Consider the following 13137-nt stretch of genomic DNA (forward strand, 5'->3'; position numbering starts at 1 on the left):
TAAATTAAATACTCGGTGTTTAAGACTCGAAAGACGATTTGCTCTGAGGATGCCTGGGTTTCAGGGCAGAGGCATTGTGCCTTCACTCACAGGCATCTTTGAGTGGTCTAGGAAGGGTCTCCTTGGGAACAGTCTCACAGGCCTGAGAGCTACCTCTACGTGGGAGCCAGCAAGGAAGGGAGCCTGGGAAGTCTGGGCTGTGCCAGGTGCCAGACATCACTGCAGGCTGCTCCTGCTCTGTATCTTTCCAAGTGGGTACCATCACCTGCTGCGGTGGTACATCTGTGTGATGGGACTGCTTAGAAGAGCCACTTTAACTAGTACCTTCTCTCCCTCTGAAACTTCTTTAAGGAGGACACTGGGTCTTCTTGAGCCAGCCCGTGTGTGCTGTCTGTACCCTACGAGCCTCCATTCACAATCCCGGCAGCATCTCCTACCTGTGGCTGAGGCTAGAGTTGGGGAGGTGGGGGAGGCGATGGGATGGTGAGAGTATCCTTGTTTGGACCAGGAAGCTCACTTCCCCACCTCCCCCACCCCCACCAGTAACCACCTGTCTCCTTGGACAGAGTGGTCAGAGTTGAACTGTCATTGACAAAAGAGTCAGCCACCAAATGCAATTTCTTTTCTGAAGTGCATAACAGGCACTCGCCGTGTATGAGTGGAGAAAGAAAATTTGATCATCATCCTTGCTGCCTCCTTCCTTCTAGCCAACTTTTTAAACCTGTATTCCTGATGCTAGGTTTATCTTTCCCGAGTCCATCATCCTTAGTGGAATCGTAGAACCAAGCCTTACACCGAGACTGTGGCTTGGTAGCTCACGGGGAGTGGAAGTGTCCCTGGGACTCCGTCTTGGAAGCCCTGTGGGTGAGCAGCTCTTGGCGTGCTTGGGCTCCCTGTCCAGGGACAGGTGTGTGAGGCCGCCTGCTTATGCCTTGGAATTAACTTAACCTGCTGTTCGAGGATGGGCTGTTACCCAGCTGTCAGTTGGGTTGGTGGCTTCTGGAGCCAGGTTGTAGGTGGAAGCTCAGCTGTGCCTGTAGAGAACTGAGGGATGACATTGGCTGCTGAAGGGCAGGGAAGAGCCCCTCAGGGCTTGGGGAAAAGAGGCTGCTGACAGGCAACCCCAGAGAGCTCACTGTGTGGTGGAGCTGAGAGAAGAGCATCCCTGCTCAGGCTTCTCAGAGTAAGGGATGGAGCCCGCGGCAGGGGGATGGGGGTGGGGAGGGGGGAAGGGCGGCCATCATGTTGATGAGTTGGGTGCCAGAGCTGTGAATTTACTCTGCTTAGCTATACAAACTTTGAAATCTTTTTGGCTGCTTGTTGGATCCAGGTACTTCCTGCGGCAGCCTCTGGGCTTCCTTCTCTTGCTGGCTCCCATGTTTCCTCTTGCAGCTCGTTGCTCACAGTCAGGGTCTCCCCCCCCCCCCTTGCTTTCTTCCCCTGGCTTCTTCCCTAGCCCTCTCTCCTGAGAAAGGAAAGAACATAGTCCCTCACAACCCAAATATCTGCCCTCCTGATGGAGAGAAGCAAGGAAGGAGCTGAGAACACCCTGGACGAAAGGCCAGAGAGAACTGAAGGCCTCACTTGTTGGATCTGGAAGCTGGGCTTTGATGTCACCCTGCTCCGTTTATCCTGGGAAGCTGCCTCGGCCTCTCTGCATGGACAGGGGCAAGCTCTCAGGCTGGATCAGAGGAGAGGCATGCCCACTCCATGAAGGGTAGTCCTCTATGAAGGGTAGCCCGAGAGTCCGGCCAGGCCGCACCCTGCCAAGCCCAGGTGGGTGGGGAGCCTTTTCTAAACACGCACTTCCAGAGGCATAAGTAATTCTTTGATAGATGCCTGGGCAAGCTGAGAGGGATGTTTATCCATGTGGGCACCAGCCACAAGGCTCAGGAGGAAAGCCGTAGGTCCTTCAGCTGAAGTCACCCTCAGCTTCAGCAGGGCATGCAGGAACCCCGGCCAGCCAGTGTGGCTCTGTCCGAGGGGCCTGTCCAGGGCCATGTTTGCTTAGCAGCCCTGAGGAATTAGTTTGGGCGTCACTGTTCAGGCTTGCTGAGCCACATTGGCTGTGGCATGTGTCCCTGTGTGTGGCTGATGGTTATTAGAGGGCCCTAAGGTAAGGTGGGCTTTGCTGCATCCCGTGACATCAGCTAAAGGGCCTTTCCCTCCCCTGAACTTTGGCCTCTCCATCTGAGAAGTGGGATGATGTCACTCTAATTTAGTATGTGTAGGACGGCAGAGGGGGAATGTCAGAGTGGTTGCAGGTTTGATAAGTGTCAGGGAGAAAGCCACAGAGCATGGTTTGTTGGAGATATTGGTGGACGTCGTGGCTGACCTGGTCATCTTCCATGTTTACAAGATTGGCTTTAGACTCAGAGAGATCTTTCCGCTGAGTGCTGGGATTTAAAGCACAAGGCACCATACCCAGCTCCTGGCCACCTTCCCACTGTGTTATGGACTCAGTCAGGTCTTTGTCTAGAGAGAAAAGTTGATGTAGCCTTGTGTGAGGTCGGTGTGATGAAAGAAGCCTATGATCGGTTCTGTGGAGGAGGAAGAGTGTGAGGAAGGGCTCTCTGTAAAAATACTTTGGATGATGAAGATGGGATAGAAGGTTTCACGGGCTCTGTGAGGATCGCAGGTCTGCACTGGGATAAGCACAGCTCTTGGCTCTCTGGGGGAACACCCAGGGGCCCTTGGGGAGGCTGCAGGCAGGCAAAACGTCAGGAGAAATAGAGTAGGATCAAGGTGAGCAGGGCTGTGGAGGCCCACAGTCTGGGTTCTAATTCTGCCTGCAAGCTTTCTCACTGAGACTTCAGGTACTAAGCCGGTGCACAGATACGTTGTTGATAATTTAAAGAAGATCCCTGAGGTCTGAAAGTTGCAAGCGAGGTTGGGAGAAACCTGCTGGGTGTTGAAACAACTGTGGTCTGGCACCAGCCTCCGCTAAGGTCCAGGTGATCACTGAGGTCATAGCCATGGTATGGGGGTAGCAAAGAGTTGGAAGAACGATTTCACTTTCTCTCTACCTTCCAGGTCGTTCTTTTACCTGAATTCAGAAGCCAGCATGCAAACAGGTCCTAGGGTACCATAGAGAAGGTAGGGACCGGGTATTCATGCTGTGGTAGTAGCATAAGCTATGGCTGCCTCAGTTTTCACAGCTGGGAACGGTGGTGGTAGTATTCTTCACTCCCTAGCACAGTTTGGAGGAACCCCACATGGGGCTCTTTAAGTTGCAATCCATAGACAAGGGTGGGACTCGGGGTACGGTTAGAGTGGAGGCTTTGCGGGATGCTAATACTGACCTCAGTAACCTGTGCAGCTAGAGAAGTCACATTGCTTAGGTGCAGCAGGCTGGGTGGAAGGCATTCACATCTGAATACACACCCTGCCTCAAGAGGGCAGTGCCACTTAGGCCCAGCCAACTCATAGCCTCTGGGGAACATGGTCTAGACGTTGGTTTAGAAAAGGTCTGGATTTAAAACATTGTGGGCATGATGGCATGCCTCTATGATCCCATCTACTCAGGAGGCTGAGACAGGAGGATTACAACTTGAGGTCAGCTTGGGCTATATATGAGAACTCATTTCCAAAAAACCAAACCAACCAACCAAACAAACAAACAAAATCCAAGTCAACTAAAGAAAGTTTTAGGGATCACTTCCTATGGATGGGCAGGTAGCTGGATTTGGCCTGCACACTGTACTTGTCATTGCTTCCACCTCCGCCCCATGGGCGCAGGGAGTTAGTGATAAGACATGTGCATGCAGGCTGGATGATGCATGGAACTGAATGGCCTGCATCTTCTTGTGAGATCTTTGTATCTGCCTCTTGAGGGCACTTTTACCTTGTGGACGAAACAGCTACTTCTAAGCTAAAACTGCTACCTGACAGGAAAGGCTGGCTTTGGCTGCAAACAGAACAGAGCAGGTAGCCCCCTGAGCTGGGAACCCACAGCTTGTTTCTGTGACAGGCAGGACAACAGGAGGGCAGACAGTGACAGAAGTAGAGGTGTGAATCAGTGCTGAGAACCAGCTGTGTGGGCTGCTGGTTACAGGTGTGATGGGTTTGTAGAGTCTGACATCTTAGACCTGCATCCCACGTGGGCTTCCTGATGGGTGGCCTGGGGCCAGCAATGGCTCAGGTCCTCCATCCTCACATCTGTGACATGTGGAAATGGTTCCAGCCACATGGAGTTCTCCGGGGGTGAAATAAGTGTATGCCAGCAAGTTGGGAAATGGAGCAGATACTCAGCGTCCCAAAGCTTTCTGGTGTGTCCACTCATGATCAAACAGTTGCATCCCGAGAGTGGGCATCTGAGGATGCTTGAGAACAGGGGCATGAAAGAGAGTGAGGGATTAGGTTAGAAAGTGATGTTGAGGCTGTTGAGCCCCAGGGAACAAGTAGGAGATATGCCTTCCAGGCACAGGGTAGGCGATGTGCAAAGGCACAAAGGCCATATGAATAGCACAAAGTCCTTAGCCTCCTCCTGGAGTCTGATTCTAGCCTCCCAGATGTCAGGTCAGCAGTCTTCGAACCAGCAGAGGAGCGGGCCATGCCTGCTGGGGTGGGGTGGGGTGTGCCACATCCTGTGGGGAGATCAGCTATCTACTGCAAACCTTCCCGACTCCAGCTGCTGCCCTTGCTGTGGCTCTCTGAGCACCTAGTTTTGACTATGGAGTGGGTTAGGCACAGCAGAGTTAGTCTGCCCTAGGGCTGTGGGAGAGACCCACAGCCATCCAGGGGGCTTCTCCTTTGCCTAGCCTCAGAAGCTTGGCCAGGGAACCTCACTCAGAGGCCTTTGCTGTGGGTGTTGGTTAGGGATCCGCACCTGTGCTGTGCCACACCTGGCTTCTGTAGGGCGTCATGTTACAGGACTGCTTTATGACCTTGAACTTTTCTCGTAGCACCCTTTCTCCCAGTGGCTTAGACAGATTGCAAGAGTAGAAAGAGGACTCCAGGAAACTTGGGTTACCTGGGAGCACAGTTGGCATCTCTGTGGGTGCTGGAGCCCTCTGTTCCTGCCCTGCCCGTGGGAGTCTGTGTCTGGGGTAGCCCTGGGCACATGCTCTGTAGCTGCAGCCTGGGAACAGAGCTCCGTGGTAAGCATGGGTGCCCACCAAGAGGAGGTGCTGTAGCGTAGCTGCTGCCTACAGAGCACCTGAGGAGGCCGAGCCGTCCTTGTCCTCAGCACTTGCTTCTGTCAGCATCCTGGTGATGTGGGCGCTGTTATTTTCCCTGACACTAATCAGTTTTCTTGTTACTTTAATGGCAGAATGCCAGAGGAAAATAACAAGGGAGGATGTATTTTGCTTACAGTGTCAGAAGGTGTAGACCCTCAGCTGGGGAAGGGTGGAGGAACATAGTAGGACAGCAAGCAGAGGCAGGAGTCGGAGATCAGACATCCCTAAGGACCGTCCCCTCCGAAACCTGCTTCTCTTAGCTATACTCTACTCCGTTTAGATTTCGGTGCTATTACCTAGGGATCAAAGCTTTAGTACATGAGTGTTTGGGGGACAGCATTTCATATCTGAAGAGAGGCAGTCCCTCTTCCTCTAGCACAGTGGTTCTTAGCCTGGGCTATCACCCCTTCAGAGGTTGCATATCAGATATCCTGCATATCAGATATTTGCAGTACGACTACTAACAGTAGCAACATTACAGTCATGAAGTAGCAACAAGACTGAGTTTACAGTTTGGGGTCAGCACACCCCGAGGAACTGTAGTAAATTTCGGGTGGCAGCACTGGGAAGGATGAGAACCACCAGCCTAGTGGGCAGACTAATGCTGCCCAAACCGGTCCAGCTGGCTACCGCGCTGAGGCTCACCTGATGTGAAGGTAGGACCTCGTTAGAGCAAGACTCAAGTCAGGCTGGCAAATTGTTGAGTTGTCTTAGAGACATGCCAGTGGGTTCAAAATTATATGTTATGGCTCCATTCGCGAAATCAACCGGCGGCCAGAAAAATGAAATAGAAAAATTACAAAACTAAGACAAGCTATCATTTACTGTAAAACTACTGTTTGGTATTGGTTTAAACACTCATGTTTATATATACAGAAGCCCGTTATAATGTAGCTTTTATGGTAGCTAGATCGTGATCAAAGTGTTAGAAAAACACTGGTGTTTGGTCGCTGCCCTAGATTCAGAATGTGAATACCTGGGTTCAAGCCCCAGCTCGGCTCTCGAAAGCTGTAAGCCTTGGCCAAGTTTCCTGACCTCTCTGTGCCTCTCTCTGGTTTCTTGGCTTCAGGGCCTTTGACTTCATTTTTCTTCCCAAGGCAGGAGCTCCTAGGGGTTGGGAGGGTGCTTTCACACAGAGCCTGCCGCCTCCTCACTGGGGAGGAAGAGGAAGAGGAAGCCAGTGGCCTTGGACTGAGGTCACCATCTGAACCTGAAGGGCAGGAGTCACATCTCAGAGGGGATGTGGCTGAGCAGCCGTGATGATGGCTTGAGGAGCTTCGGGTACCCATGGACTATTACTTGACTTCTCCAAGTGCCCAGGCAGTAGCTCAGGGTTAGTGGTCCCATATTCTTTTCGGTACAACAGGCCACAGCTTTAGCCCAGACTCAAGGGAAGGGACCACAGGTATCTAAATACTGGACATGAGATCTCTATCAGGGATTGTAGCTTACCATAGAGTGTGTGTAGAGAGAAAGCCACTGATAGGCAGCCTTTTTTTTTAAGAGGGGAGGGGCCAGTATCCATGAGATGCAGGTAGGATAGGATTGTTGGGATTGTCACAGTTGGGTTTTACAGGTGCTGACTTGGTGCCGAGAGGTCAGAGAGTCCCAACAGAACTGAGGTGTGCCTCATGCATGTTCAGCTATGTGCATAGAGTAAGAAAATCTGGTTACAAGGCACCCGTCCCTCACCAGGTCAGTCCCTGGCCATGTGGCCATTTCACTGACTGCCCCAGGTAACAGCAGGATGAGTGGGTCCTTGTGAAGAAGGGCCTGAGTGTTGACAGGTTTTGGTGTCCACAGCAGGGGAGTCCTAAAGCCAGTCTCCGGGGATATTGGGGGACAGCTGTGCACACGTCTGCCCAGGCCTGTTTCTGAGTGTTGTTAGATATATAAAGATCTGGAAGGAGCAGAGACTTTTCACACTGCACACTCCCTTCTTTGGCTTTTTTTAGGTGAATGAGTGTGTAACACTCATACTTTTCAGAAAAACTATACGTTTACTAAGGAAAGCGAGGGGAGGGGAGGTGCCAGAAGGGGCGGGGGGTTGGGGTGACTTGCTGCTTCTGAGCCTCCTGGGTGCTCATTCAAGCGCAGAGTCCAGCAGGTGTGGTACACATTTGTGTACTTGGTAAGCTGAGGCAGGAGGATCGTGTGAATTCAGAGCTGGCCTGCGAAAGACCAAATGAGAGCGGCAGATGCTGGGTGTAGGGGACCCAATAGGTGGCCCTGTGTGACTCTGACTGGTGTCAGGCTCCCTCTTCCCACTCCTGTGGCTGTAGCTAAGCTTCCACGAGGGCTTAGACTTCCACGGACAGTTTTGATACGGGGGTACTCTGAACTGTTAAAAGGAGAAGTGGGCAGTGTAGCTCAGTCTGATGGGTTTTCTTGTGATTAGAGTGTCCTGGGCTACTGTATGTGTGTGCTGTGTGGGAGCATGGTCCAGCAACTGAGCTCTAATAAGATAAGCTTGGTTTGAGAGGATTGACATGTGAATTTAAAGATCCTCCAGAAAACTGGCTGCTTCCTACATCCCCCAACTCTGGTCTGAGGAGGAAGACTGGGGCCGTGCACATGGCTAAACATCACCTTGTACCTGACTCATCCCTATCCCCTGCCCCTGTGTGTGTGTGTGTGTGTGTGTGTGTGTGTGTGTGTGTGTAAGGCAGATTTGTAGTGGGAATGAGAATGCTCTCTACACCTTTGAAAGGAAGCCCAGGTCCACCCTCCCCTGAGGACCATAAGAGGCGTAAGAGGCATGGCTGTGTCCCCCACTGGCCACTGACAGCCACAGTCATGGTTTCCAGTGTTCTTCCTTCTGGAAGAGTGGGAGGGAGAACTTGAGCCCTACATTACAAATACTTAAGTCTGGATCTCCTACAGGCTACTCCTTGTGCAGCTGTGGGGTGAGACTTTTTCTAAGTATGGACTGGAGTGGGTACCTACCACAGAGTTTGCTGTAGGGTACTGGAAGGCAAACCCCTGGACTGGAGCAGCAGCCCACCCCCACCCCCACTGGTATTAACCAGAGGTTTTCTGGCTCCCAAAGCCTTGTTCAAGTAATACATTAATGGGCCAGGATTATTTGCATGGGGAAACTGAACTCACACTCAGATTCCATGGAATAATCTCTTGTAGGCTGGGCACTGCTTGGCAGGCTGTCGATACTCAGATATACTCAAAGAATATCTGAGGTTTGGAGGATCCCGGTGGCGTGGAGAGATGGTCACAGGTGTGCAGGGGGCTGGGGTTCAGGCTCTGTGCCTTTCAGCCCCAGTTTCTGTTCTGGGTCTTTGCATAGGGCTTTGGGTTGCTTCTCCCTTGCTCTGTGAGCAGTGCCTCACCTTTCTCCTAAATCATGTCTGTGGCAATCCACCTAGCTTGGCCTCCCGAATGCCGAGACTAAAGGCATGTGCTCCCATGCCTGGCTCAAACTTTTTAAATGCATGTATGAAAATGTCACAATTAAAATCCTCTGTTGCTCGGGTATGTCGTTGGGTGAACGTGGCTGGTCAGGAGCTCAGAGTGCCTGTCCCCAGAGCAGGATGGCAGTGTTTGTCTCTGCCCACTTCACGTTGCTTCATTCATAGGCCAGTGTGAGCAGGTCTTAGCAGTTCAAGCTTCTGCCTCCATCTGAAAGCTCCAGAAAATTCCAGGATACACTCCCATCATTTTGACCCGGGCCATATACTTTCCTGCAGAGTTGAGTCACCCTGGCTCTCTGTCTCATGCTATGTCCCTTGGGTGTGTCAATAAGAGAAGTCCATAGGGATTGATGGGAAGGCTGCACGTGCTGATGAGTGGGTAGAGCCTAGAGTGTGCGTGGGCCCAAGACTCTCCAAACAAAGGATGGCTAGCAGTTGGGGACAGGGCTACCAGGTAAAGTAGCTAAGCTTTGGGGAGAAATATGGCTGGCCATTGGGTTTCAGAGAGCCTGGGTGGTTTGCCATTTCCCCCATGTGGTCCACAGGAGCCTCCTTCCTTCCCAGCTCCCAACCTCTGCATGGGGCTACCAGGAAATCCCTCCCACTCAGAGTGCTGATGGCAGCCCTCTGAAGCCCATGTAATCTCCACCTTGGATGTGTGCCCTTCGTCCTTACTGTTGGGCTAGTGTAGCCAAAGTTCCCAGGTCAGAAACTCTCCCTTGATTTGCATGGAATATAGAAGGCTAGTCCTGGATTTGATTCCCAGCACTGCAAATAACACACCCAAACGACAGATGATTTTAATTGTGACATTTTCATATATACATTTGAAATGTTTGAGCCAGGCATGGTAGCACATGCCTTTAATCCCAGCACTTGGGAGGCCGAGCTAGTGGAGGCCAGTCTGATATACATAGCAAGTTCAGGCCAGCTAAAATTACAGTAAAAATACTTTAAACAAATGAACAAACAAATAAAAATAATACAATAGTAATAATAATAGTAATAGTAATATAATATTTTGATACTTCTATTTATCCTCTCTTCACATGCACGCATGCCTCATTTAATCTTGCCTTCCTATGTGTGGATCTGCCAATTCTAGGGGACACAGAGCTTGGGGTGCAGCTTTGAACTGGGGTTTTCATTGTTTTTCCTGTGTAGTGGGGAGGGGGAGTCCCCACCTTGTTTTAGGATTCAATGAGGTAATGCCTATGCTGGTAGCCGAATATGTATGCCTATCTCTATCTCTTTGGACCTAAAACAGCATTTCCAAGTCTCACCTGCTGTGGGGTGGGTACAGAGGCTCAGAGGGACCTGTCAACTGGGATCCTGTTTCTCCAGAGTGAGCCTTCCACGTTGACAAGTTGGAAGATTGAGGTCTGTGCAAGCCCTGTGCCTTCCCTAGTGTCCTGGAGTGAGTTAGGTTTAAGTGTTTATACACTCACCTAAGCACCCCTAACTTAAAAAAAAATTATTAATTATTTTTTTATTTACATTCCAAGTGTTGCTCTACCTCCTAGTCCCTCCTCCCAGAGTTCTTCTCCCCCATTCTCCTCTCCCCTTTGCCTCTGAGAGGGTGCCCCTCCCCTAGCATCTCCCTTCCCTGGGCATCAAGTCTCTACAGGATTAGGCACATCCTCTCCCATTGAGGCTAGATAAGGCAGTCCTCTGGTATATGTACAGGGGTTCTGGGGCCTCCAACCAGCCTATGTATGCTCTTTGGTTGGTGGCTGAGTGTCTGGGAGTTCTTAGGGGTTCAGGTTAGTTGACACTGTTAGTCTTCCTATGGGGTTGTCATCTCCTTCCATTCCTTTAATCCTCCCTCTAACTCTTCTGTAGGGATCCCCAATCTCAGCCCAATAACCCTAACTTATTTGATAATGCTCACTGCCTCTGTGAGCAAGGCCAAGCCACAGAGGGTGACTCACCTGTGTAGTGTGGCTATCTTAGGGGTTCTCTGCTCTCCAGAATCCTCCCAGGCCCCTGAGTCCAGCCATGGTGCTGCTGCCCACTTGGCTGCCCCCTGAGCTGGGGTGGTGGGTATTGTTTCAGCAGAAATGTGAACTGGTGTTTTGCTTTGAGTGTATTAAGACACAAAGTCCCTGTGGTTAACAGCAAATTAATCACTGTGCCCGGGAGGACTGCCTGGGGTAGACATGACTTCATGAGCTTGTCAGAACGTCTGCCTTGGCTGTATTTCATTCTCCAAGGGTTTTGACTTTCAGAAAAGGAGCTGCAGATAGAGTTACCAAGTTTTACAGAAATATTTTTACTGGGCAGAGGTTGCTTTATGGCGAGAGCCAGTTATTTCAGGAGACAAGCAAAGAGCCCTTTATTCTCACGTTCTGTGGGAGGAAAATGTTATGTTGGAAAGCTTGCTTCTTGGATGGGCCACTGGGGAGACCAGACTGCATTTCTAGAGTGGGAGTGGGTGCCAGGAGATGGCATGGGGTGGGGAGGGTGAGGGTGAACATGCAACCATGTTCTCTTCTCCTTTGGAGGGGGGGATTTAGGGCTATGCAACTTAAGGGTGTCAGGCAGGGATGGAGACAGGCCGAGCTGGAAGATGGAGCCAGAAACTGGAGGAGGGTACACCAGCAAGGAGGGACCAGATGAGATCTGGAGGTCTGGTCCGATCTGGTGCTGTCTTTACTGTCATGCGACTCGGGCTTATCTGTCATCTGGAGACAGCAGCAGTACCTGCCTCACGGTACGTCCTCAGGAGGGAGGGTTATTATCCTATGGTTGCTATCTCTTTTATCCCACCCTTGATGCTGAGGGTAATGGTTCAGAGGCAAGGAACACGACTTCCTCTCCCCACACTACTGAGTCAGCTCACCCCGCCCCTTCCCATTATCAGGGCCTATGTAGTGAGAGATTTGACCTCTGGGTTAGCTACCCTTGGGACTTGGAGGTTCACGGGCCTCATTCTGCTGCTCCGGCTCCAGCTGGTGTCCTGGTTCCCAGAAGGGACCCTTCTTTTTTCAGAAATGTAGGGGAAGCTGAGCCTGCATGTGCTCAGAGTGGCTTTGAGCCTGCGTATAAGGACTGCTTGCTCCCCTTCCGACGAGGAAGAAGGATGCCTGCCAAAAGTTTTGTTTGTGTCTGGAGCGGCCTTGTGCCCGATAAGGACACGGCATCTTTGCTCCCTCCTTGCTCCGGACCATAATCCCTTTTAAGTTGGGCAGTGGGAAGGGTTGATTTATTTCCTTGTCCTCCCCACCTCCCTCTCGTTATTTAGAATGTGAGGGAACGTTTATCTGGTTTTCCGGGAGATCTGTCTCTTCAGCTCTGGAATTGCATCCAAGTTTACAGAACGGAGTCTGTGCCCAGAGCCTTCTGGTAAATATTTTGGGAAGTTGAATTCAGCTGGCATCATGGCTCAGGAGTGGGTAGTGGGTGCTGTTCAGGACTAGATGGTTGAATCTGGACCCTTCTCACACAGTGCCTGTGAGCAGACTAGTGGTAAGACTTCCGTGTCAGCACCAGAATTCCCATTTCTCCCTGGCTCCATTTGTACCAGGCAGGCCTGGTCCCATGTGTGCCCTGCCTTATCCTGGGGACCTGCTTCCTTCTTCCGGACCAGGACACTGAGATACCATGTCCCTCCCTCTTCTGGAAGCTCTCTCTCAGCTGACCCTCCTCCCTCAGGGAAGCTTTCACACTGCTTTGCTGATGTTTTCTGGGTTGTGCGAGTCAGAGGGGTGTGGATGATATGCAGGTCCTCGGTTCCCCAGCAGTAAAATGAAATAGTCAATAAGAACTCTCCTGGTAATGAGAATTAAAAGAGGCGAGCAGGGAACCTCAGGGCCTGGTGGCCAGTAGCTTTTAGTAAATATAGCCTTCCTATGACATTGGTCCCTGGGGCGTCTCCTCAAGTCCCTTATACAAAATGACAAGATGAGCATGTAACTTAGGCACACCACACCCTCCTATTCTTTTAACCAACACTGAAGATTTGTAATGCCGGAGACAAGGAAATGCCTGAAGCGATTGTCTCCCTGTGTCTAGGGCTAGCGATAAAGACAGTGTAAGCATGCTCTCAGAGAAGCCACTTCCCCAGGGTCTTCCCTGGTTGGCCTCAGGCTGCACTGCAGTTCCGCTCTTCCCTGCAGAGATGTCCTGCATTCCTTGTATCGTACCCAAGAGCTGGTCCTCATGTTGTCTTGCACACAGCGGGTGCTAAGGACCAGAGTGGAACCTGCCAGTTGGGACTTGATATTCTCTATCCAGGGTTCTTAGGTGTCAAATGTCCCTTAGAGCTTGACTATAGAGAGAGTTTTAGGGAAGATACACACACAGCCTTGCTTCAGCAGAGTGGCTGGAGTCTATGGGCCCTGCCAACTATGAAGGCCTCCTCTGTCTTTTGCAGGGTTGATGGGCAAAGAAATATGGCTGACACAGGGTATCCCAAAGGTTTTGTGTGGGAAGGAAACATGAGAGTTCCTAGTTAACAATTTAAAAAAGATTTATGTTTACTATTTTTTGCAAACTTTCATTGATTCTTTGTGAGTTTCATATCATGTGCC

The 13137-nt window shown here is 51.0% G+C and overlaps 1 protein-coding gene across 3 annotated transcripts in view; it reads left to right on the forward strand.

Annotated features, from left to right (window-relative positions):
• Positions 1 to 13137, forward strand: part of Nkd1 (naked cuticle 1) — a 73546-nt gene that overhangs the window by 5253 nt on the left and 55156 nt on the right. Inside the window, exon 1 of one of the 3 annotated variants that reach the window (NM_001163660.1) lies at positions 1039 to 1183. The exons of the other annotated variants lie outside the window; for them this stretch is intronic. The gene's annotated coding sequence lies outside the window, so the exon portion shown is untranslated. Of the gene's footprint in view, positions 1 to 1038; positions 1184 to 13137 lie in introns of those variants that run through there. 3 annotated transcript variants of the gene reach the window in all.

Source organism: Mus musculus, chromosome 8, assembly GCF_000001635.26.
Source record: "Mus musculus strain C57BL/6J chromosome 8, GRCm38.p6 C57BL/6J".
Taxonomy (NCBI): domain Eukaryota; kingdom Metazoa; phylum Chordata; class Mammalia; order Rodentia; family Muridae; genus Mus; species Mus musculus.